Genomic DNA, 22,725 nt, shown 5'->3' on the forward strand with positions numbered 1-22,725 from the left:
TCTTTAAAAAGTGTAGGTAAATAAGAATCAGAATAAAATGTTGCACGGGTTAACCAAAGCGAGGTCATGCTAGACTACGTTGTTGCCATTTCTACATCGGGTAACAGATTTTTTATACAAAACCGGAATAATACGTCATCTATCAATACTTTAACAAATAATTTTATATGATGCTGCAGAAGAAATTATTAGTAAAGGTGGAAAGATTATGATAAATGCAGGAATTGTAAGACACGTATGGAAACAGCCAAAATGGATGACTGAATACACTAGATGTTTTCAGGCTCAAGAAAAGCCTGCTGAAATATGATTGTGCTCTATATAATCACAAGTAGAAAGGGCATCAGTAGGAGATGCTTATTCACTTTCTATAGGTAACATCAAATGAAGTTGTGGGCTGCTAGGTTCAAAAGAATAAAGTGGACTATTTCGCGTGCCACGTAATTAAGCTGTCAATTTTACAGCAATAGAAAGTTCTAAACGTACAAAATGTTTATGGAGTCAAAAATACTTATAAGATTTATGGAAGAAAAGAGAAAAATCTGTCATGGGCTATTCAACCCAAAAAACATGTACTTTCCCTAAGCAACAAGGTAGAGGGAAATTTTGGTCTCACCTAGTTCACTTGTTCTGATTTTCTTAAAAGAAAAAAAAAAAAAGAGAAAAATAAAAAAAAAAAAAAAACTGAGAGTTAATACCAGAACTCTTTAAGAATCAGTCTTGGGGCTGTTATTATTTAATTTTTCTCTAATTACTTTGGCACAGAATGCTTGACTGCAGAACTGAATATTAATTGATAAAGCTGAGAGGTCTTGCCATTTGCCAGCAAGTAGTCAGAACACAAATGGATGGCACACCAGAACCTGTGAGAATAAAAGGGCAGTTTGCATACAGCTTTTAGGCCCTCGAGGAGTAAACATCATAAAAGAGGAGTTGGTAAATTAATTGGCAAAGAAGCATTGAAGTAAAATTGATAAATTAATCATCAATAAATTTTGAATAAAAATTTGAAAGGAACTGTTCTGGAATTGCTTGCTATTATATATACTATATATACTATCACAGTTCCTCACCCTTCCTGTCCTAAACATGCATTTTACGTTATAGCATGAGAGTAAGAAATGAAATAGGTCCTTCCTTTCTTACCATCTCTTGCAAACAGAAAAGCAGAATTATTCAGCTGAGTAAAAACTTACTGAGACTGTGTGTCATTAAGTGCATAAACCTTGAAGGACTTATTCCATACTGGAAGGAAACCAAACTGAGAGACAACAGTGAACTTTTAGTCCAATTGTGGGAGGGGGGGCAGCCAGAGGGTGGGGGGAAGCACTAGCAGAGATATTAAAGATAAAAGTAGTGGGAAATTAAGATTTCAGATTTTGGGTCTCTTCCAACTTCTATAGTAGTTGCTATTAAGAAGTAACTATTTGCATATATTTATTATTGTATCTGAGGATTTACACAGATTTACATAGGAAATAATATTACTAAAATAGACTTTGCCGCTTGTATATATTCATATACAACCTTAGACCTTGATTTTTAACAACAAATGTGATCAAGGTAAGCTCTTTTGCAGACGTAATTTGGTGCTTGCAGCAGTGAGATGTTACTGATGTATGATAGATACACTTGTGTTTACTTTATGCAAGTGATTCTGTCATCCTGACACCTAGCATGCTCTTCATTCACAATGGGTCTATTCTCCGGTAAGTTTATATTTAAATGAGGCTTTATCTCGACTGTTCAGAATATGTGATATTGTAACAGATTCTGTTCAACTTACATCACAAACTGTGGGCTTTATTTGTGTGGTGAAATGCTTCCAGATACAGCGTACTTACATATACATATATATATCTCTATCTATCCTCTGACTTGACTGATACTGATACACTTACTGTAACGCATTCTTTTCACAAACATATCAAACTGTGTTTTCTAAACTGAAATCAGAGAGCTTGCTGACCAATGTGAGTCTCTGATTCTTTTCTCTTTCCTGCAATATAGGCTAGATGAATTATTTGGTTTTCTGGGAATCTTAAGTAGTACTTCATTACATCCTCTAACTGGACTGCTTTTTGTTGAAATATTTTAGAATAACATTATTTATAAACATCGGAATTCTTGTAGTTTGTTTAGGAAGGACACCGAAAACAGTGTTTCATTCAAAAAGCAACAGAAATTTATTTTAATTCTTATTAACTGAGGTAAAGCTTTACTAGCATTTTCTTTCCCTCCTCTCTGTTTATATTGCTTCAAGATGTGCGAGTCCTTTGCAGTTCATTCACTATTTCATGCTGCTAAGAAACTGAACACCCTATTCTCATTCTTGTCACTGCATTTCATTTTATTTACTACTTTGATCTCTTCCAAGATGTTACTTGATGCTGCAATAATCCATTGACTTATTGCTATTACAGTATTTCACAGCTCTCCTTTGTTGCTAAGCTCCTAGATAAATGAATCATATGACCTTGACAGTTTCTCCCTGTTAACATTGCTGCTGTTTTTCCTTGAAATTTTGTTCTTCGAATTGTAACGAACATTAGGTCTAACTAAGGCTCTGCAGTTGAATATTTGTAGCTAATTGGACCTGTTAATAGGCTAGGTGAAGACATTTGGCTAAACCAAGAGCACCTGGGAACCTGCTGCACTCCATGTAAACAATTGCATTGGTTCAAGGATAAATTGTGAAGGATTTTTTTCAGTCTTCCTCAGAATTTTCACTGCTTTGACGAAAAGAGGTATTCTAATCTGGAGGTAGGTGTTTTGATACGCTGTTATGGTACTATTTAATAGAGAACAACTTTGGCTTTTCTAGTCTTTTTGTTATATAAGCAAAATTATTTTGGTGCCTGTAATGATGTTCTGTGGATTGGCTTCTTTTTTTATTTTTGTGAACTGGAGCTAGAGACCACTGCCTTTAGCTTGCTTGAAAGTTGTTTTGTTCTTGATTTTGTTGTTTTACTTTTTTCCTCTTTCCTCTACATCTCACTGGCTTTGTTCTTGCTTTGTCCTCAGACCTTTTTTCTTATGCAACTGTGAGATAGGGTTGGAGGCCTGCTTTTAGAGGTTTGGGGTTTTTTGTTTGTTTACTGGAGGGAGTTACTTCCTCTTAGAAGTATGTATTTATTTTTCTGGAGTATTATTCAGATAGTTAATAACATAACACTGTTCTTTTCATACCTGAGGACTTATGTTCCCCAAAATTATCTGTGCCGCTTCAAAGTAGCCTCTTCAGTCTTAAATTTGTAAAGAAGAAAATAGTATAGAGTCATAGATAGTGGCAATAGTGGCCTCAGTTGTTCTTCTGAGTCTTGTTAATGACTGATTGGTGCAGAAGGCTGTAGCTCTCTTTTCTGGAGTGTGCTGGCAAATGCCTAGTCTTACTTTGTTAAATGATGATGTGTTATTTTGTCTGCGCTATTCTGTTATCTCTTTAGGATGGGGTTATGTCTTCTTATCATTTCAAACTGCGAATGTGAATGACAGTGCAAGTAGACTTTGTAACACTCTCTTTACATATTAATTAGCTTAGTATAACTTAGGTTTTGTGTGTCTTGGTATGTGTTCTGGGCATTATTTTTACTCAAGTGTGTCACTTTTCATTACGTTAAATGAATACTTACCTAATTTCCTATCTTCCCTCTGAGCACATATTGCTAATGTCAGGATTATTCTTACATTGCTGTGAGTCTTAAATACTTGCCTTATTTTAGTATCATCTGCAAATTTAATGACCTGACTTATTACAGCTTTACCTAGACATTGAATAAAATATGAAAATCTGCTGGTATTAATCTACAGACCCTTGGGACTTCAATTCTCAGCAGCCGCCTTTCCACTTCCCTTCCAATTCCCTGATTTTCTGGGTACTGATCAGTATCTTTGTATTGTTGATCCCTGAAGGCAGGCAGCTGCATCAGATCTGGAGTCTATCGACTGTTCTAGAGGAAAAACAGGTGCTCCTTCCCCCCCAACCCCCTTTCTCTTCCCCCTCAAAAAACCCAAACCCTAAAATGAAAGTAAAGATTAAGTATGGGAAATGGTCAGACTTCGGTATACTGACCTTTGGATATGAACACTAGGTCAGAAGTGCTCGACATTGGAGAAAAGTTTAGAGCCCATTTTTAGTAAAGATTTACTCCATCCACAAAGAAAGTTTCTTAACGATAACAATGATCTGTCATTTTTAATTTCCTATGACTCTTTTTTAAAAATCCAGCTATGTCGAGTCTCTTGGTTTATCTGGGCTAATAACATTTTTCGTTTTTTAAAAATAACCAGATTTCTTTAACGTGATTTACTCCTTCCATATCTACAATGACTCATAATGATTAAATTGTGCTTATATAATTATATCCTTTAAAACAATCTATAAAAGTAACATCTCCTTCTTAAAAAATCAGACTCTTGGGCATGAAACTTCCTTGATTTTTCCCTGCAGATAAAAAACTCAAAATTGCTAAAGGTGTTCATCGCAGCATTGGGCAAGAGACTGACAGCTGGGGAAAAGAGGTTTGAAATTTGGTACTGGAGGGGATTTCCATTATTTTTACTGGACTAGTGGGAGAATGGCACTTGTGGACTTCAGAGCAGGAGACCTAAGAGTCAGCTTGATTTGAGAGTGAGTGAACAAATTGAGAGAAGGAACTATGTGAAGTATTTGTGAGTGAAGATTAAAGACCTGTGAATGCAGGCAAATGAAAGAAAGATGCCAGGCCTTGAAGCTGGAGGCTGCGGTGCCTGGACTGGCCTCCAGTGTGGTGCGGAGGAAAAGGACAAAGTCAGGAAAGTCTGAGTGTTTATGTAAATAAAATGTACCATCATGTCAATAAAGAAGGAAGCGGAAAGTTTGAATGCTTTCTGTGAGTAAATTAAGGAATTGAAGTGTTGGGGTTTTTTATTTTTTGTTTTTTTCCTGAAATGTTCAATACCTACAGTCAGGCGTTATAGAGTGCCTCTATTTTGAAGACTATATTATAATAAATAAGTATTGTGAAATATTACCACTCTAAGTCCAATTGTAAATCTGGCTATTAGGTGTAATCAAATATTCTTCCCAAGACTTAGAACAATAGCGCACAAAAAGGTACGTAATTTCTCAAATTATCATGCGCTCCTGTCTGGATGTGGTAGGGCCTTTGGCAATAGTTTTGTTGTTTGTTTGGGGCGGAAGTTGGTATTATTCTTTTGCCTTTGAACTATACGTGTCTGAGTTATCTTCTATTAAAAATAGTACAAATCTAGGGAGCTGAAGTTCTTGGCCAAGAGGCTGAGGGAAAGAAGACAATGGAGAGGAGATTTGACAGTAGTACGTGAGTAGCACATGTAGTGTGAGTAGAAACTTGCTGCTATATTTATCCATTGCTAGAGGGGAAAAATGAAAAAAAAAACCACAACAAAAATCAACCATTAGGCATTACATAGTCAGAGCCAGGTTCAAAACAAACCAAAGGAGATAGTTCTTCATTTACACATCTGATCTGTAGAACCTCCTGTCAAAGAAGAAAGCTTGTATTAGTCACTAGCAATGGATGTCTTCACAATGAGCTTGCTAGTGACCAAAATAAAGGAATTGAGTACAGCTCAGGAGGGGCTTAAAATGAAGCACTGAAGGGATTGGATGGTCATCAAAAGCTAAGTGCCCTCTTCTTATTTTTCCTCCTTTGACATTGCCTTTTTTCCCCCTCAGCCACAGTAGTTATTTTTGTGATGCATTGAGCTGCAAAAAGCCACAGGACACCTGTTTTCTTTGCTACAGCGAGAACAGAGATCTAGTGAATTCATATTTTCGTCTGTTCCCCTTTCTTCTCTAATTTGATCTGCAAGGTGTGCTATTAAGAACCTGCAGCAGAATATTTATAGTGATGGTACTGGAAATTGCCAGTGTTAGATGATCTTTACTAGCTGTGGAATCTTCTAAATTCTGCTGTGGTGAGGTTTGTAAGAGGAAACATTTTAAAGGGAGAAGGGACTTCATCTGTACATATCTAAAATGGTTGCAGCTGCTGTCTTTGTCTTCCCTGTGGGCCTTTGACAAATGCAGCTTGATAGAGTACATGTACTGTGCACCATGCAGGGCAAACACGGGTAATGTTGAGGGTGGTGTTACTAGTGGGATTCAGGTGTTTCTCAGCCTTGTTAGGCAGTCCGTAGCTGCAGTACTTGTGTTGCAGGTGCCTATAGAATCACCTCTACACTACCCACATACAGTTTCTGTTACATCTTCTGTCTTGGAGGGTGATGGCAGGGCAGGTGGAAAATTGAGCATTAAATCCCTGGGTTTTATATCTTGCAGCTTGGGAACTTACAGTTCTATCTGTATTTGTGGCTGTCTGTGGGTGAACTCTAAGTAGAAGGTGGGGGAAAAAACAATTATACAGGGCTGGAAAACTACTGTTCAATAGCTCTTAGTCATTTGCAGGACCTTTTGCCAGCTGCTATACTTTATTAACAACACAGGCTAGGCATATATAGAGCCACCGCATCCAGAGTCTTTTTCATAGACAAGCTGTTCATACTCTGCAGGACCACAGCACTTGATGAAGGAGACTGAGCAATCTTTATTGAAGCAGCAGTATGACCTCATACCCTGCTGCTAACAGAGGCATAACAGCAATGGAAGATTAATTTTCTATTTCTTTCCCCAGTGTGTGACAGTGTATCTCTTTTAAGTTCAGCCTCAAATCAAAGAATGAGGTGGAAAAATTCAATTCTTCCTTCACTCTTCCCTATTTATTAGGTTGAGAAACAGTTTTCTCTCAAGCCAGAAGATACACAATTACAATCAATCTTGTATTTTTATGAACTTACCAACATCTTCAAGTCACAAAGGGGAAAAGAAAGTATGAGAATTCCTAAGAAGAGAGGAAAAATAAGTTCTGAGGTTTCATTGCTTTATACATTCACACTTGGTATTAATAGCTCCTGGTTAGAAAATATAATATATTGCTTTCATAATTCCCTTTTCCAGTCTTGGGACAAACCATCAAAATAGAACCATGAGATATTGATGAGAGATCTATGTAGTACCTTTCTTGCACTTAATTTAACCTGGACTTATTCAGTAGATTGGTAGAGTATTTGTACCTAATGAAAACAACAAAAAAAATGTAGCGTATCAAAATGCGGTCGTTTAAAACTATATCAACAAAATTAAAGATTCTGGGTTTGTAGCAGTAGATAGTGTGATCCGATCTTTGAGAATTATAACAGTGACATAGATTAATGAGTTACCTGCTGTAGTGCTCTAAGTTCAGTCCATGTTTGATGCTGTGGAAGCCAATAGCTTGTATTTGTCCTTTCAGAAACAATAATGCAGTACTCCTAATTTGACTCATTTCATTCATATCAGTGAATGTGCAGTTGGTTTTGTGCTGGAGAAGGGGCAGAAGTACATAAAACTCTAAATAGCTCTTTTTAAATAAGAGAAAAATAACTTTATAAAGATGTTAGTGTTTATTCCTACAAAGGAGGCCCATAGATTCATTACGTTGTTTGTTGATCTTTGAGGTTCATCAGCCACAGACTTTTAAGAACAGCTGCACTTCTAAGCCTTCGGTCAGATCCAGCAATTGCTGGAAGACCTCTACAAAAAGCAAGAAGTGAAATGTTCAGTCAAAAAATGAATTAATTTTGGATTCCTGGTTTGCTTAGCTTTGGGAACTGAGGCAGAAACTGACTGTAATTCTTTGCTATTGAAAACCAGATTCAGTATTTTTGGTGAAAGAAGTTGTAAAACTTTAGAGAACATTTTCCTTATCCGATTCACTCCTTACCAGCTTGGTTCAGACTTGCAAAATGAACAATCATTACTATGAAGTGCTTTGTTTAAACTTTCTGGGAGATAGCATGAACTAAATGTTATTTCAGATGCTTAGCTGAGAGAATAGGTAGAACAAATGAAATTCTTAAAGACTCGTTAAAAACACTTTTCACCATCAAAAGAAATTCTGTAACTCTTCCTGTGTTTTCTCTGGTAAAATTGCAAAACAATCTTTTAGCTGACTTGTTCAGGAACCTTGTGCCATTTTTGTGGGTTTAATTATTATTATCACTATAATTAACTATTATTATTTTTTAAAATCCTTTAAAAACTTTAAATAAGCATTCAAAAGTGAATGTTTGAATCTAGTGGCTGAAGGTGGCAGCCACCCTGGACTCTCCATTTTCTCCTACTCTCACAGTCTGCAAATTTGTGCAGGCATTGGATTTTGGCAAGGGATATTTCTTTTCATGTGCTACAGACAATACTATTGTTACATTACCTTGTGGTCTATTTGCCTTTTCCTTTGGATTTATCTTAAAATGCATTTCATTTTCTTTAGTTAGAAAAAGTTTCTCAAGTACTTGGAACAAGTCATTTTAGAATGCTTAGATCAAAACACTGTAGTTTGAGAAAGAGTTGACCAAACTGTTGTACTTCAATAATAAAGGTTTAGAGTGAAACTGATAAGAAGCGGGATAATAGGCTAGGAAGCAGGATGTCTGTAGTCCATCAAGGACTAAATGAGATCTATATAAAGCACCGGTGTAATTGTAAAATCAAGATACATAGACTGGAAAAGGTCCAAAAATAACATTTGAAGATATGTCATGAATAGACCATGTGGCTTTGATAAAAGACTCAAATGACATTGTGTTTAGCATATAGGTAAAACAGATAAACCAGTTCAAGACTTTTAATAGTTGCCTGATGATATCCAATAAAAAACATCAGTCAACATGTACGGAATTGATTCTCTGCACATGAAAAAAGAGCCGTGGCTTTAAGATTTTTGTGTTCAAGCTGTAGGAGAGGTAGATCCTTGTAGTGTTTGGACCCATGGAGCAGGGCCATGTTTATTAATTTGCATGCTGCCTGAAGAAGGAACCAACCTGACAAAAGCCAAACCTTAAGGATAACTGAGTGGATATGATCTGTAGTTGGTGCAGCAACAGTTCCTTCTCTAAGTAAATCACTGAAGTGGCTTGGTAGTGTTTGGACTGTTAACATGTTGGCTGCAGACATTAGAAGAGGCAGACCTCATATCAGCAGGCAAGGAGAAGGCTGAGGTACTCAACTTTTTTGCCTCAGTCTTCACTGACAACTGCTCTCCTCACCCCTCCTGGGCCATGGGACAAGATGGGGACAAGGGGGATAAATGCCCCCCTCGCCCCTACTGTAGGGGAAGATCAGTTTTGTGACCACCTGAGGAACCTGAACGTATATAAGTCTATGGGACCTGGTGAGGTGCATCCCAAAGCCCTGAGGGAACTGGCTGATGTGATTGCCAAGCCATTCTCCGTAATATTTGAAAAGTCATGGCAGTCAGGAGAAGTGACTGGAAGATAGATAACGTTGTGCCCACTTTTAAGAAGGGTAAAAATGATGACCCTGGGAACTACCAACCTGTCAGCCCCACCTCTGTGACTGGGAAGATCATGAACAGATCATCCTAGAAGCACATGGAGGGTGGGGAGGTGATTAGTGGCAGGCAGTATGGCTTTGCTAAAGGGGAGTCTCATCAGAGGAATCTAGCTTTCTGTGATGGGCTAACCACATCAGCAGACCAATGGGTGTGATGTCTAAACTTCTATAAAGCCTTTGACATGGTCCCAAACAACATCCTTCTCTCTAAGAGAGAAGACATATGTATTTGATGGTTGGACTGTTCGGTAGATAAGAAATTGGTTGGATGTTTGTGTTCAGAGAGTAGTGGTCAACAGCTCAATGTCCAGATGGAGATCCATGACAAGTGGTGTGCCTCGGGGATCTGTACTGGGACCGGTGTTATTTAATATCTTCATCAATGATATAGACAGCCAGATCGAGTGCAGCCTCTGCAAGTTTGCAGATGACACCAAGCTGAGTGGTGCAGTTGTCACACTAGAAGGATGGGATATCATCCAGAGGGACATGGACTGGCTTGAGAAGTGGACCTGTGAGAACCTCATGAGGCTCAACAAGGCCAAGTGCAAGGTGCTACACCTGGGTTGGTGTAGTCTGTGGTTTCAATACAGGGTGGGGGATTATGTGATTGAGAGCAGCCCTACAGAGAAGGACTCAGGGGTGCTGATTGATGAGGAGCTTGACATGAACCGGCAACATGTGTTAGCAGTCCAGAAGGCCAACCGTATCCTGGGACTCAAAAGAAATATAGCCAGCAGGTCAAGGGATGCGATTCTACGCCTCTAGTCAGCTCTTGTGACACCCCACCTCGAGTACTGTGTCCAGTTCTGGAATCATCAACATAAGAAGGATACGGAGCTGTTGGAATGGGTCCAGAGGAGGACTACAAATGTGATCTGAGGGCTGGAGTACCTCCCATACGAGGGCAGGCTGAGAGTTGGGGTTCAGCTTGGAGAAGAGAAGGCTCTGGGGAGACCTTATAGCAACCTTCCAATAGCTGAGAAGGGCATATGAGAATGCTGAGGAGGGACTTTTTACAAAGGCACATAGTGATAGGAATAGAGGGAATGGCTATAAATTGAAGTGGGGATAAGCCATAAGAAGTAATCAAAGTAGAGCACCCTTTGTGGGAACCACTGCATGTTCCATGACAATGTGGATTCATCAACAGCTTTGACAAATTAATTGCTTTACTTAGGTAGCAAACTCTGCCACAGGAACGATTCAGAAGCTACCAGTCAAAATGTCACTTGCTCTCCTTAGAATTAATAACAGTTAGTTCTTTGCTATCTCTGGTCCACAGAAGGTTTACAGAAGTCTTAATTTGAGCCTCAGTCCTGTCTTCAGCATGAGCAATAGCTATAATCAATTCATTAGATGGACAAATAATTGCAGATTTATAATTCTGTCCAGGTTGTGAGCTTTCTTAGGGTAGCTTCACTCCTCATCTTCATTCCAAAGAGAGTAGAGACCTCTTGCATTCTAACTGCCTTGAAAAGAAATTCAAAAGAGATTAAAATTCAGAAGTATCCTTTGAATTGCTATTTTTAGGGTGTGTAATCTGTATTGTATCTGCTTTAGCAAAGAGAATTACAGAAGGTCAAGATCTATTCAGGAAGCATCAGAGCTACAGTCCTCATGGGACAAAACACAGCCGTTCTTCCAAAAATAAACCCAGTTACAAGAAATCACTCTTTTTTTTAGGGCTTTTAAAAGCCCATCTATTAAATAAAAATTTGGCATATTTTCTGTCTTCCAAAAGCTTTAAATATTGTCATGGAATGTATACTCTCTAACTGGTTATTTGAATTTCTTTGCTTTTGTGAGGTTGTGAAGTATGATGATTTCCTATTAACTTCAGAATGTGGATATACAATTTAAATCAAAAGCCAAGTATCTTGTTTTGATCCAGTCTCCCAAAATCCCACTCAGGCACTAAGAAAAATTGTAAGCATAAAACATAAATCCCAGGCAGAAACCCATATAAGTTAATCCTTTACATATGAAGTTGGGCACTCTTTGTATGAAAATTCCCCAGGTATGCACCTTGAGCAGTTGTTGGGAGGGGGTTTTTTTTTGTTTGGGTTTTTTTATGCCTGTTTAGAGGGACAGACATGTACAGACTGGTCTGATCTGATCCAAGTTTATGCAGTTTATATTTCTTGGAAAACATAGACTATTTAGGACTTCAGGTGGCTGTTAGGAAGAAGATGGTGATAATCTTCCTGCTAATCTAATTCCTTTTATTTGGATGGGATTGTAAAGGCTAGATTAGATGCCATTGTTGGAAACTGGAAATACATGTTTTTCCTCTAGCTAATGTAAATCATAGAATCATGGAATGCTTTGGGCTGGAAGAAACCTTTACAGGTCTTCTAATCCAATCCTGCAGCAATAAGCAGGGACATGTTCAACTAGAACATGTTGCTCAGAGCCCCATCCAACCTGACCTTGCATGTTTTCAGGGATGGAAAATGTTTGAGGCAACCAATTTCATCTGGTTTACTCTCATCTTAGGCCAACTAAAATGTTGCTGCCTTTTGGGGGAGCCCGAGGAAGCAGTTGTTTTGCTTTCAAAGTGAACCCTACAGATGTAAATGAGCCCCAGAGTGATTTACAGTAAGCTGTTTGGAGAGGTTAAATTCTGTGCCTTTAATCATACAGGGCAAAGACATCTATCTCTCTCTCTCTCATTGACTACATATAAAACATTTGGCATACCAGAGAGGCCTGTTTACTTGCTCCCTGAGGGAATTTTTGCATTTCTTTTTCCTCTGAAATATTCAGTTTCCAGGATTCCTGGGGGTGCTGAGCACTGGGAAAGTGTCACCCGTTTGCTTTTGGTAACATAGCAAATGTGAATTATTTTTAGGTATAATAAAAGTTCAAAAGCCAGTGGAAAAGTGTTGATTGTATTTGTGGCAAAAGCTGCTTCGTAGATAAAGGAGCACTGTATGTACAATTAAGAAGCTTATGTAATAGTGTCTTAAATATATCAAAGCAGTATTGTTTAAGTCTAGTATTAAAAATACTTAACATGCCATAAATTAAATTTTAGGACTAATAGTATTGCTAAATTGAATTTTATTGGCTTAAGATATGTCAAAGAATGCACAAAAAAAAGAAACAAAAAAAGGTAATTTACTATAAATATAGGATGCAAATATGAGTTGAATCTAATGTGATGGATGGAAAAATATTTCAAATCTTTTTAAAAAAAATTGGCAGTGTACTCTTGCAGAAAGTTATTAATAGCTGCACACAGGGAGTAGTTCTAAAAACTTTCTTATTCCTTGAACCTTACTTTCTATGGAAAAAAATACACTGAAATGATCCATAGAAAGCATATTCTTTTCTCCTAGTAGTTCACAGATGGATAATTCATCAGCTAGTTCAAAAATAAGTAGAAAGATTTTCTTCCTTTTAATTGTAATGCACCTCACACAGTAGTTTCTATTTAAGACCAATTAAACACTTGAAAAGGTGCAAGAACAAAACTTTCTTCTTGCAATCACGGTGAAAATGTTTTCTGGAGGAACTTCCAGAAACTATTCCAAGTTAAGAAATTGCCACAAGAGCGTTAAATGTTTGGAGGAGTTTTAAAAAGAAGGATGGGCAGGAATTGTAAACTTTGCTTTGGGGACAAATCTGATAATCAGAGTTTCTTTATGTAGCTTAGCACAAGAGCTTGTCATAAAAAGCAATTACTCATCAGTCACAAAAAAGGGAAAGGAAAATGGACACTAGTACTTTTCCAGGCAAAACAGTTGTAGTGGATCACTATTGGTGATTTAAAGCAGAAACATTGCACAATCTTAATGGGTCTTTGATGTTGGAGTATTAATTTCTTCTTCCTTTCCACCTTATTTTTTCCTATCGTGCTTTTGGTGTTGTGTGATACGTTTGTCACAAAGGCTTTCAAATTCAGGAAAAACGAAGGAGCTGTTAAGATACTTGGCTAAACAAATATGAATTTATTTTTTGTGGCTCACTCCCACCCATCTGAGTTAATTTATCTGTGTTTTGTCTTAGTTGATCTGTCCTCGTTCAACTCCTTACCTAGTCATGTACTGACAACCAGTTTTGTACTCAAACACATGCACTGGGCTGACTTCACAACCCTACTGAAAGTGCAGTGGCCAAATGTGCCTCCATCAAACAAGGCAGTGGTGGAGTCTTGTAACAACTCCTGCACAAAACAAATCAGGCCAGGTGAGAAACTCACCAGTATTTTCCCTTAGATTTTGAGGGGGAACAGGGAGGAGGAAAAGAACAGATCCATGTGAAACTGGCTCAGCTTCCAGGGCGTGCAGCTGTGTCAACACCACATGGTAACTGCCAAATGTCTCTGTGACTACAGAGATCGCCTCTTATTCAGTCTGGGAATAAAGAGCTATTTTTCACAAAACGTTGCCTGCCTTTTAATAAATGAGATATGTTAGGATCTGTTGTAATGGTCTAATGGACTTAAAATTACTATTTACAGCCAAATCATGATCCTGTTTTGAAGTCTACTGAGACCAAACACATTGCACACATAAATGAAATGACACTTCGGAGAAAGGAAGCATCTGGAGAAGACTCCACTGTCACTGCACTGACACCAGATTCAATTTGTCTTATCTGTTTATTGTTTCATGCCTTCTCCATGTATCTCATGGGTATACACAGTTAACTAAAGTTAAATAACATGCAGCAAAGAAGGTTCTATTCTACTTTCTACCAGATACATTCCAACAGAATGAATTATAGAATCATAGGACAGCCCAGACTGGAAGGAACTTTGAGAGATTATATGGACCAACCTTTCATAGGAAATGGACTCTAAATGAGAATATCTAGCACCCTGATAATTGCATCTTAGAAACTTCCAGTGACAGCAACTCTACGGAGTCCCTGGGGAGGTTGTTTTAGTGATTGATTTTTCTGACTGCAAAAAAATTCTTTCTTATACCAAGAAGAATTACGTGGACTTCTTCAGCCAATTTCATGTAGCTGCTGTAACAGATGAATCAGAAAGGAGTTAGGTTATACAGTCACTATTCTTGAGTTAGTAGAATCAAGAATGATGTAATCATCTGCATCTCCGTCCCTGCAATTCCACTTCCATAATGTTTAGCGATGATTCTCAGATAATCAGGGATGAAAGGCAGTAGGTGAATTCAGACATAATTTTAGACAAGTTTTTATTGTGATCCTTTTATTACTTTCTCAGAGAGGCAAAAGCTTGTTTTAAGTCAACTTTCCAATCAAAAAGAGTCCTAGTATCATGTATATCTATCTTAAGCTGTCAATGACACTTGCGTTTGGGAGCATTTATATTCCGCAAGTAAAAGATCGGTCTGTCTTAATGTCAATCCAATGTTTAGACAAATGTTTTTAGGCAATTCCAAACAGAAACCTTCAACTATTGGTTATTTTTACTGAATATTTCAGTAGGAGAATACCTGCGATTCCTAATAGCTATTGATTACTAACAATCTTTAATGGTAGCAGAACACGTGAAATGGAGGCTTGGATTCAACTTTTTTTCTTTTTTTGTAATGGTGGCTTTTCTGCCTATAGATACGAAAGAACATAAATGAGGCTGTTATTTATTCTTAAGGCAGTGGGAATTTCTTATCTTAATGGTATGGGAGATCTGCAATGTAGTCTAAGCTTCTGCACAGATTTCTATTGTGTTTTATGAACTCATTTGTCAGATTAAGTTAGTGCCTATGTTTGTGTGTTTTCCCTCAAAAATTCACAGACAAAGTTTGAAAGAACTTATGTTTGCCTTAGCGAAAGCCTAGTTTGGTTTTTTGTTTGTTTTTGTTCAATTATCAGTTTCTCAAAGAAAGATATTTATATAGTACTTCAATGAGATCAATATAAGCAAATTCTATTCTTTCCTGCACCACATCCATGCAAGGAAGGAGAGACACTCCAGCCCTATGCCCTTGTTTTATTTGGATGTGGTGTCAACTCTTTGACTGCTAAAACAGCAGTCCAATTTTTGCCTGTCTTCCTTTAGAAAAAAGATAGTAGCTCAGATAGCACCACTTTAACACAACTTCTATATCACTACTTGCGTCTAGCGTTGGAAAGCCCCAGTATAGACCATATTACCAGGCTTTTTAGTGAGCTATAGAGGCAGCAATGAAAGAAGTCACACGTCAAGCTGCATCTGGAGCACTGGACCTCAGGGTAAGAGGAGAGGATTTCACCATCATTAGTGCTACAAGGGTAGCTAAATACTTAGTGCCTTAGAGGTCATCTATGTCCAAATAGTTGCACTTTGAGAACCATTGATATGGATCATAGAACTGGGTTTGTATATTTCTGTGGAATTGTTTGTATATATTTCTATATAAAAGGTTTTTAAAATATTTTTTTAAGAAAAGAAATACCTTGAATTTTTTTTTCCCCTTTGTTTTTCACGGCTGTTTGATATCAGTTCAGAATGGATAGGGTATCTAGACAGACCTTTTTCATTTGTTGAGAACTTGTTCTTTGAATTAAAAAGGAATAATTTTGGAGGAATGCAAACTGTGGTTCTATATTAAAGACTGAAGTGGAAACTTTTTCCAAATTATATGTTTTCAAGGATAGAAAAAATAGATAAATTTAACTAAAAGTTCAGATTTTCCTGTCTTAAAAATACAACCAAAGTGAAAACCCCTATCTTTCCTGAGTTTATTGCTAGTACACAGATAATGATACAGAGTTAAAAAAAAAAAAGACAAAACACATATTTTAAAACAATTCTTTCTTTAATTTAGAAAGCAGGTGACTATATTGAATGAAAATACACAATAATACAGAACCAGCTTTACACATTAATTACTTCTGAAAAACTCTCGGAATAAATGTTATTTGTGTGATCTTTCTCCTGTAATATTATGAAGTCAATTTATAGCAATACATTATTAAATATTAAAAAACGTATATCAGCAAGTCAGAAATGAAGTTTTAAAAATGGGATAAATTTCCTCTGTTACATACAGAAATAAATTAGTAATGAAGCACAATGTGTTTCACAAATACATACAAACTTCTTAGGACTGTATGTCAGTGCATGTGGAAGAGAAAAAAATATTCTGGAACAAGTTCAAAGGAAATATCCTAGTAAGTATGGAAGCAAAAGCCCTTCTGCCTGATGTTAAGAAGAAAAAAGATTAAGTTGGACTAAATGAACATCTTCCTTTTAGTACTAGTTTGGCCAAGACAGGTTTGTCTTTCAGATGATGAGGCTTTGAAAGAGATAATGAGATATCTCCATAAAACTCCAAATGCTTTTCTTATGACCTGGAGACAGACTTGAAAAGAGCACCTTACAGCATCCTTCACTCACATATGATTGAAATCAAGCTCCATTACAGAAAAGCTCTTCCTTACACTTGGCTGGAGTTCCAGTTTTTTTGCCAAATATGGGAATCGGCCATTTCAGTTTTAGTATGGCTCAGAATCTGGACTTTTAAATAATAAATAAATGTGGTAAGTTCAGTACTGCAGAAATTTCAACTTTGAGTCAACAAATGAGAAACATAAGCTCCTATATTCCAGCTCTTATGTAAACCTTTGGGCTACATTTTACTATATTAAGCATAACATAATTGTAGTTACACAAAGAAGACAATATAAGAAAATGTTACATGCACAGTAGGAGAATAGGTGTGAAAGTTATGTAGCACAATGTTACATATTCCATGCTACTCTGAAAAATATTTTTTCTTTTTTTTTCCCCCCATTCCTTAATGCAAAACTACTGGCTTTTGTTATAGTTTCGTCTTGCTTATCATTTCTCTGCTCATCCCTGTTCTTTTCTTTATATATCTTTGTTTTATTCTGAGAAAGTTAGGAGGTGAGGGGGAAGAAACTTTGTCCACTTTGGTTTGAACTACACCCGTGTCAGGATTTGATTCGTTGTCAAAGATCTCCTTTTAAACTGTAGGTATCTTTTTGAATATTGTTGTTAATTCTCTGAAGAAAATTTTTGAACTATATCTGTCCTGTACAGCTTCTGTCATTTGCTGAAAATCTTATTTGCCCGCCTGTGATTTTTTTTTTGGTTTTTTTTCCCTTCAACCAGTCTTTCATTAATTTATGTTTTCATTAGGTTATCAGCTGAGGTTCTATGGTATATCATAAGATGGATTTCTTGCTTTTGTGTCTACTGGATCTAAATGACTTAAAGTACTGAGGAGTACTTTGCTCTGTAATAATGTTGTATAAAATTATACTGCACTTAAAGTGAGTTAGAAGATACTTCTATAGACTCATCTATACTGTATTTTAAATGACAATAACTGTTTTTTCATCTTGAAAGGTTTACACCAAATTTTCAGTAATTTCTTCCCATGCTAAAGAACCACCAAGTATTACAAATGTGTTCTCTGCAGCTAAAATTTTACATGCAAGTTTTAGAGAGATTTTTGTCTTTCTGCCATGTCTTCAGGATTCTTAAAAAGCCCATGGGGCCTTAAAGCTCTGTGAGGACTGAAATGACGGCAGAAAAGTGATGTTCCCCATTCCAATAGCCTCATCTCTAAGTCACTTCAGGACACAGTTTTGCAGGATAGATCAAAAGCCACACTTGCATTTTTTGATTATGCATTATTAGTTTACAACATACCAGCTGTAGTCTTGCTCAGAATGAGTTGGAGAATGGAGTTCACTGTAGGAAATACATAGCAGTAGGATTTACTTATCTTTAGCACAAAGGCTTTTAATTTAGCTAACATCAGTGCCTTGCCAGGAGAAATACCTCAAAGCACTTTTCTCAGATTTCAGGAAATAACTAATGAGGCTTGGTTACCATCTTTTCTGTATGTAAAGAACAGAACTTAAGATAGCAATGAAATGGTAGACAGCTGCACTCGAAAGTGCAATCAAAGGTATTGTATTCCGGTTTCTGTTCCCATAGTTAATTAATTTTGGCTGCTCGTGGCTTGGAAAGGTGTGCACTTTGAGTAAAAAACTGGCTGGATGGCCAGTTAGGGTGAGTGGAGTTAAATCTAGTTGGTGCCCAGTCACAGGTTGTGTTCCTCAGAGCTCAGGTTTGGGATCAGTTCTGTTTATTATTGTTATCAATGATCTGCAAAGGAGGACTGAGCGCACCCTCAGTAAGTTTGCAGATAACACCAACTTAGATGGGACTGTTGATTCGCTTGAGGGGAGAAAGGCACTACAGAGGAATCTGGACAGGTGATTGCTGGGCTGGGGCCAGCTGTATGGCGTTCAACAAGGCCATGTGTCAGGTCCTGCACTTAGGTCACAAGAACCTCATGGAATGCTACAGGCTTGAGGACAGATGGCTAGAAAGCTGCATGGTGGAAAAAGGATCCAGAGGTGTTGGTCAACAGCTGGCTGATTACGCACTAGCAGTGTGCCCAGGTGGCCAAGAAGGCCAATAGCATCCTGGCTTGTATCAAAAATAGTGTGGCCAGTTGGACTAGGGAAGGGATTTTACCCCTGTAACCCACAGTGGTAAGGCCGCACCTTGAATATGTGTTCAGTTTTGGGCCCCTCAGTACAAGAAAGATATTGAGGCCTTGGACCACGTGTGAAGAAGGGAATGTAGCTTGTGAAAGGTCTGAAGTGCAAGTCTTTGAGTAGTAGCTGAAGGAACTGGGGTTGTTTAATCTGGAGAAAAGGAGGCTGAGAGGAAATCTTACTGTTATCTACAGCTACTTGAAAGGAAGTTGTGGAGAGGTGAGTGTTTGTCTCTTCTCCCAACTAACAAGCGACAGGATGAGGGGAAATGGCCCCAGGTTGTGCCGGGGGAGATTTAGATTGGATCATTAGGAAATAGTACTTCACAAAATGGCTGTCCAGCATTGGAAGAGGCTGCTCAGGGAAGTGGTAGAGTCACAATCTCTGGAGGTGTTCAAAAGATGTATAGATGTAGTGCCTAGGGACATGATGTAGTGGTGAACTTGGCAGTGTTAGGTTTACAGTTGGACTTGGTGATCTTACAGGTCTTTTCCAATATAAACAGTTCTGTAATTTTGATTATATGGAGGCTTCACCTGTGCATGCAAAAAATAAGCAAAGCAAAAACCCCTTCAAAACTACCTTTCTGGTCTTAGCTTTCCTTAAGTAAAATGAGAATTGTTATGGTTACCAACCTTCTGCAGAATACTTGGCAACTGATAACTCAGCAGACGTAATTAATAGCTTTTTCCAATTTGGGTCTGTGGCCTTAGGCAGAGATAAAGCTCTAAAATCATTCCTTTCTGCTGTTCTACTACATAATTATTTCTGCTACAGCAGCACCTTGGAGCTATAATCAAGCCTATGATTCCTTGATGCTACAGAGCATACAATTACAGAATAAAAAGAGGTCTCTGCCTCACTGCACCGGTACACAGAGAAGTAAAAGGAGCAGCACAAGATGGGTAGAGATTAATGCAGAAACAGAATGAAAAGTGAGGTGGTATTAGGCAACCCAAGAAAGTCAGAGGTCTCTCTGTGTATGTGGTCAGGTTTTTGCACTGCAAAGATTAAATTTCACAAGTTGGCTTGCAGAAGAAGTAATCTTTCAGTTCTTTATAGGGAGCTCCTCTCCAGTGGCGTTGGGTGCTAACTGTGATTGCACTCAAAGCTCTCTGGCAGGGAAAAGCACTTATAGCTTTTCCAAAATCATCAGCCATGCTGCTTCGACAGTTGGTTTCCTTAGCAAAGGGTGCTTGAAAAGCAGAGCTGTTTGTAATGTATTTCCTGCATTGCAGTGCTTGGAGAAATAAATCTCTCAATTAACAAATTACTTTATATTTAAAAACCAAATTTACTAGCCTTTTGAACTGTCCTTGAGCAGCTTAGTATCATAACAGAAATGGTGCTGGCCCTGTTACACACATGATGGTGTCTAAAGACATAAGCAATGTATTTCGAACTCTCTCAAGACTACAAACATGAAATTCTGTTTTCTGATCTATACTTTTCTTGTAAGTATATTTCTGCATTCATAAACCTTGACAGCTTGTGAATATTATTCTGCTCATAATTATTCTTTGATGCAATTTCCTAATTACAGGAGGTGAACTTCTTAAAAGGTATTTCAATTTTTAAATTGGCAAAAGATCCTCTCTGACAAAGTTAATGTTATTCTTTGAATATGTAACAGGATTAGAATACTTCTACTGAGGTTTTAAAGGCAAATGGACTGAGAAAGATGAGAAGGACTTTTTGATATTGCTATTGTACTTTCAGGGAACCTACACAGTGTCACCATCCATCCTGTGTCATGGATCTCTGCTTTAGTTTGAGTAATCTCAGTTATGCAACAGCAATGAACCTGGGGCAGGCAGCGAACTAGTCTTAAATATCAAAACAGAAGGTAAAAATAATCCACTCTTTCCAGAGTTATTTCATGCTCTTTACTTCAGCTGACAGCTTCTATTTTCGCTTATAACCTTAGTGTCAACTGTGTGATTTCTATGTGAATAATCAGCCATGGAAAAGTAGACTTGATCTTTCCACTTTTTTGGGAGAGATCTAATAGTCTTATTCTACTGTTTCATTGTAGTTATATTCTAAGCTGTAGTATATACAAATTGTACTATATAACCTGGTGATCCAGTTGTAACTTGGAGTACTTTTCTATACCATGTTCTCTCGCTAATATATTTTCATTTTCCAATTCTGGACTCTGTTATAATGATTATAATATCTGGGTGCTAAGGAGGTTGTGCTTGTACCTTTTTGAATCAGTATAGTTAGAGAAAGGTCTTAAGGCTTTTCAGTTTCTTTGCCAACTAGTGATATGCACTGTGCTGTTTCAAATTAAATTTATTTTTATATCCCAATGAAGGAGTTAATGCTGATAAGGAAGATAAACATGTAAGGCAAAATGTCATCATTATGATTATGTTGTATTCTACTGCTTCTTCCTTAACCCTCTTTTTGTCTAAGGGATTTCCAAGCAAGTTAGGGAAACAGGCTCTCTAAGGTGGGTGCAAAGCTGATGGGGGAACTGGACCAAGACAGCAGGAGTTAATCTCTAGCTATTCCACTAGAAGGATGTGTTCATTGAAGGTTTTCATTGATCTTCTCTGATTTTGGTGCTATTCTCTGTTCCAACAAGGATCAACAGAATAAACAGCATATTCACTGAACTGTCCAGCATTTTCAAGAGAAGAGTAGCTACAATTGCTTGGCAGGATGGATTTGTAATTCCAGATATCTTATTAAATTATAATAATAATAATAATAGAAAATTCTATTTTATTTTTGTTTTTTAAATATGTGCAAAGTTCTGCCCTTGTTAGAAATCATCAAATGTGAAAAGACAGTTTGAGCATTTGCTGTTAAGTAGCACTCGTTCCTGACAAAAGGATCTTGTTTGCTGTGAATTACAAACTGAATGTGAACAAAGAATTTTAGACTGCTATTAAGTCAAATATTTTAGTAATCAGATGAAGGAATGTCATTTGTAATGCATCTCAATTTTACCTAGTATTACAGTATTAGTAGTACCTGGAGCATTTTTTCTCTGTTGCAATATCATGTTAAAGAAATGCCGTTGGAAAATGTACAGAGAAGAGAAATGAAATCTATTGAAAATTTTGAAAACTACTTGTGGTTCTGTTTAGAGAATTGAAAAAAATCTACAGGGTGTTGGAAGTCTTCCATCATCTCAGTGTTACCTACAAATAGGAAAGGAGCACATTTTCTCTCCGCTGTGGCTATAGTGAGAAACAAGATATACGCAGCATGATATACTACATAAGGCAGAATTAAACCAATTATCTCAGTATCAAATACAACAGTAAGGACAGTGAAGAATGGGGAAAAAAACATAAATTAACTAGTAGTTTAAAGCAATTCAACAAACACACTAGGAATAATTTCAGATTAATTACTTCTGCCATAGAACAGAAGGTTGGGCTAGATATGCTTACAAGATGCATTTCACTCTTTTTTAAATTCTATTAAAAATTCATGTGAGTATATTATAATTCTATAGTTACTTAGATTAGACTGGCCAAAAGAGTGAAAGGTACAGTTAGGAGAATGTAACTTTTTTTTTTTTCTTCTTTTTAAACAGCAAGTGTAGTTTGAGGAAAATCTGTCTAATTGAATGATAATTAGCAAAACTGATATAATGGAGAAATTTTAGTGTCATGGAAGAAAGAAAATATATATCTGAAACTGTTGTAGTGCAGATAGCATGTACTTGCAGTGTATGAAAAGGCTAATTGTAATTTTTGCATTTGGCAAAGGCACGAAGTGATTTTTTGCACTTTGATATTTCTAATCGCATCGTAATTGCACCTAAACCCAACATATTGTATCACCACCTGCCAAAGTCTCACATTTGCTATAACACACATTACAGCAGTTCT

At 37.2% G+C, this 22,725-nt stretch overlaps 1 protein-coding gene across 1 annotated transcript in view; it reads left to right on the forward strand.

The window, feature by feature from the left end:
• Positions 1-2,516: 2,516 nt before the first annotated feature.
• The window catches only part of DGKB (diacylglycerol kinase beta), a 475,249-nt gene continuing 455,040 nt past the window's right edge, over positions 2,517-22,725 (forward strand). Inside the window, exon 1 of the mRNA XM_054059507.1 lies at positions 2,517-2,763. The gene's annotated coding sequence lies outside the window, so the exon portion shown is untranslated. The remainder of the gene's footprint in view (positions 2,764-22,725) is intronic.

This window comes from Cuculus canorus, chromosome 2 (genome assembly GCF_017976375.1).
Source record: "Cuculus canorus isolate bCucCan1 chromosome 2, bCucCan1.pri, whole genome shotgun sequence".
NCBI classification, from domain to species: domain Eukaryota; kingdom Metazoa; phylum Chordata; class Aves; order Cuculiformes; family Cuculidae; genus Cuculus; species Cuculus canorus.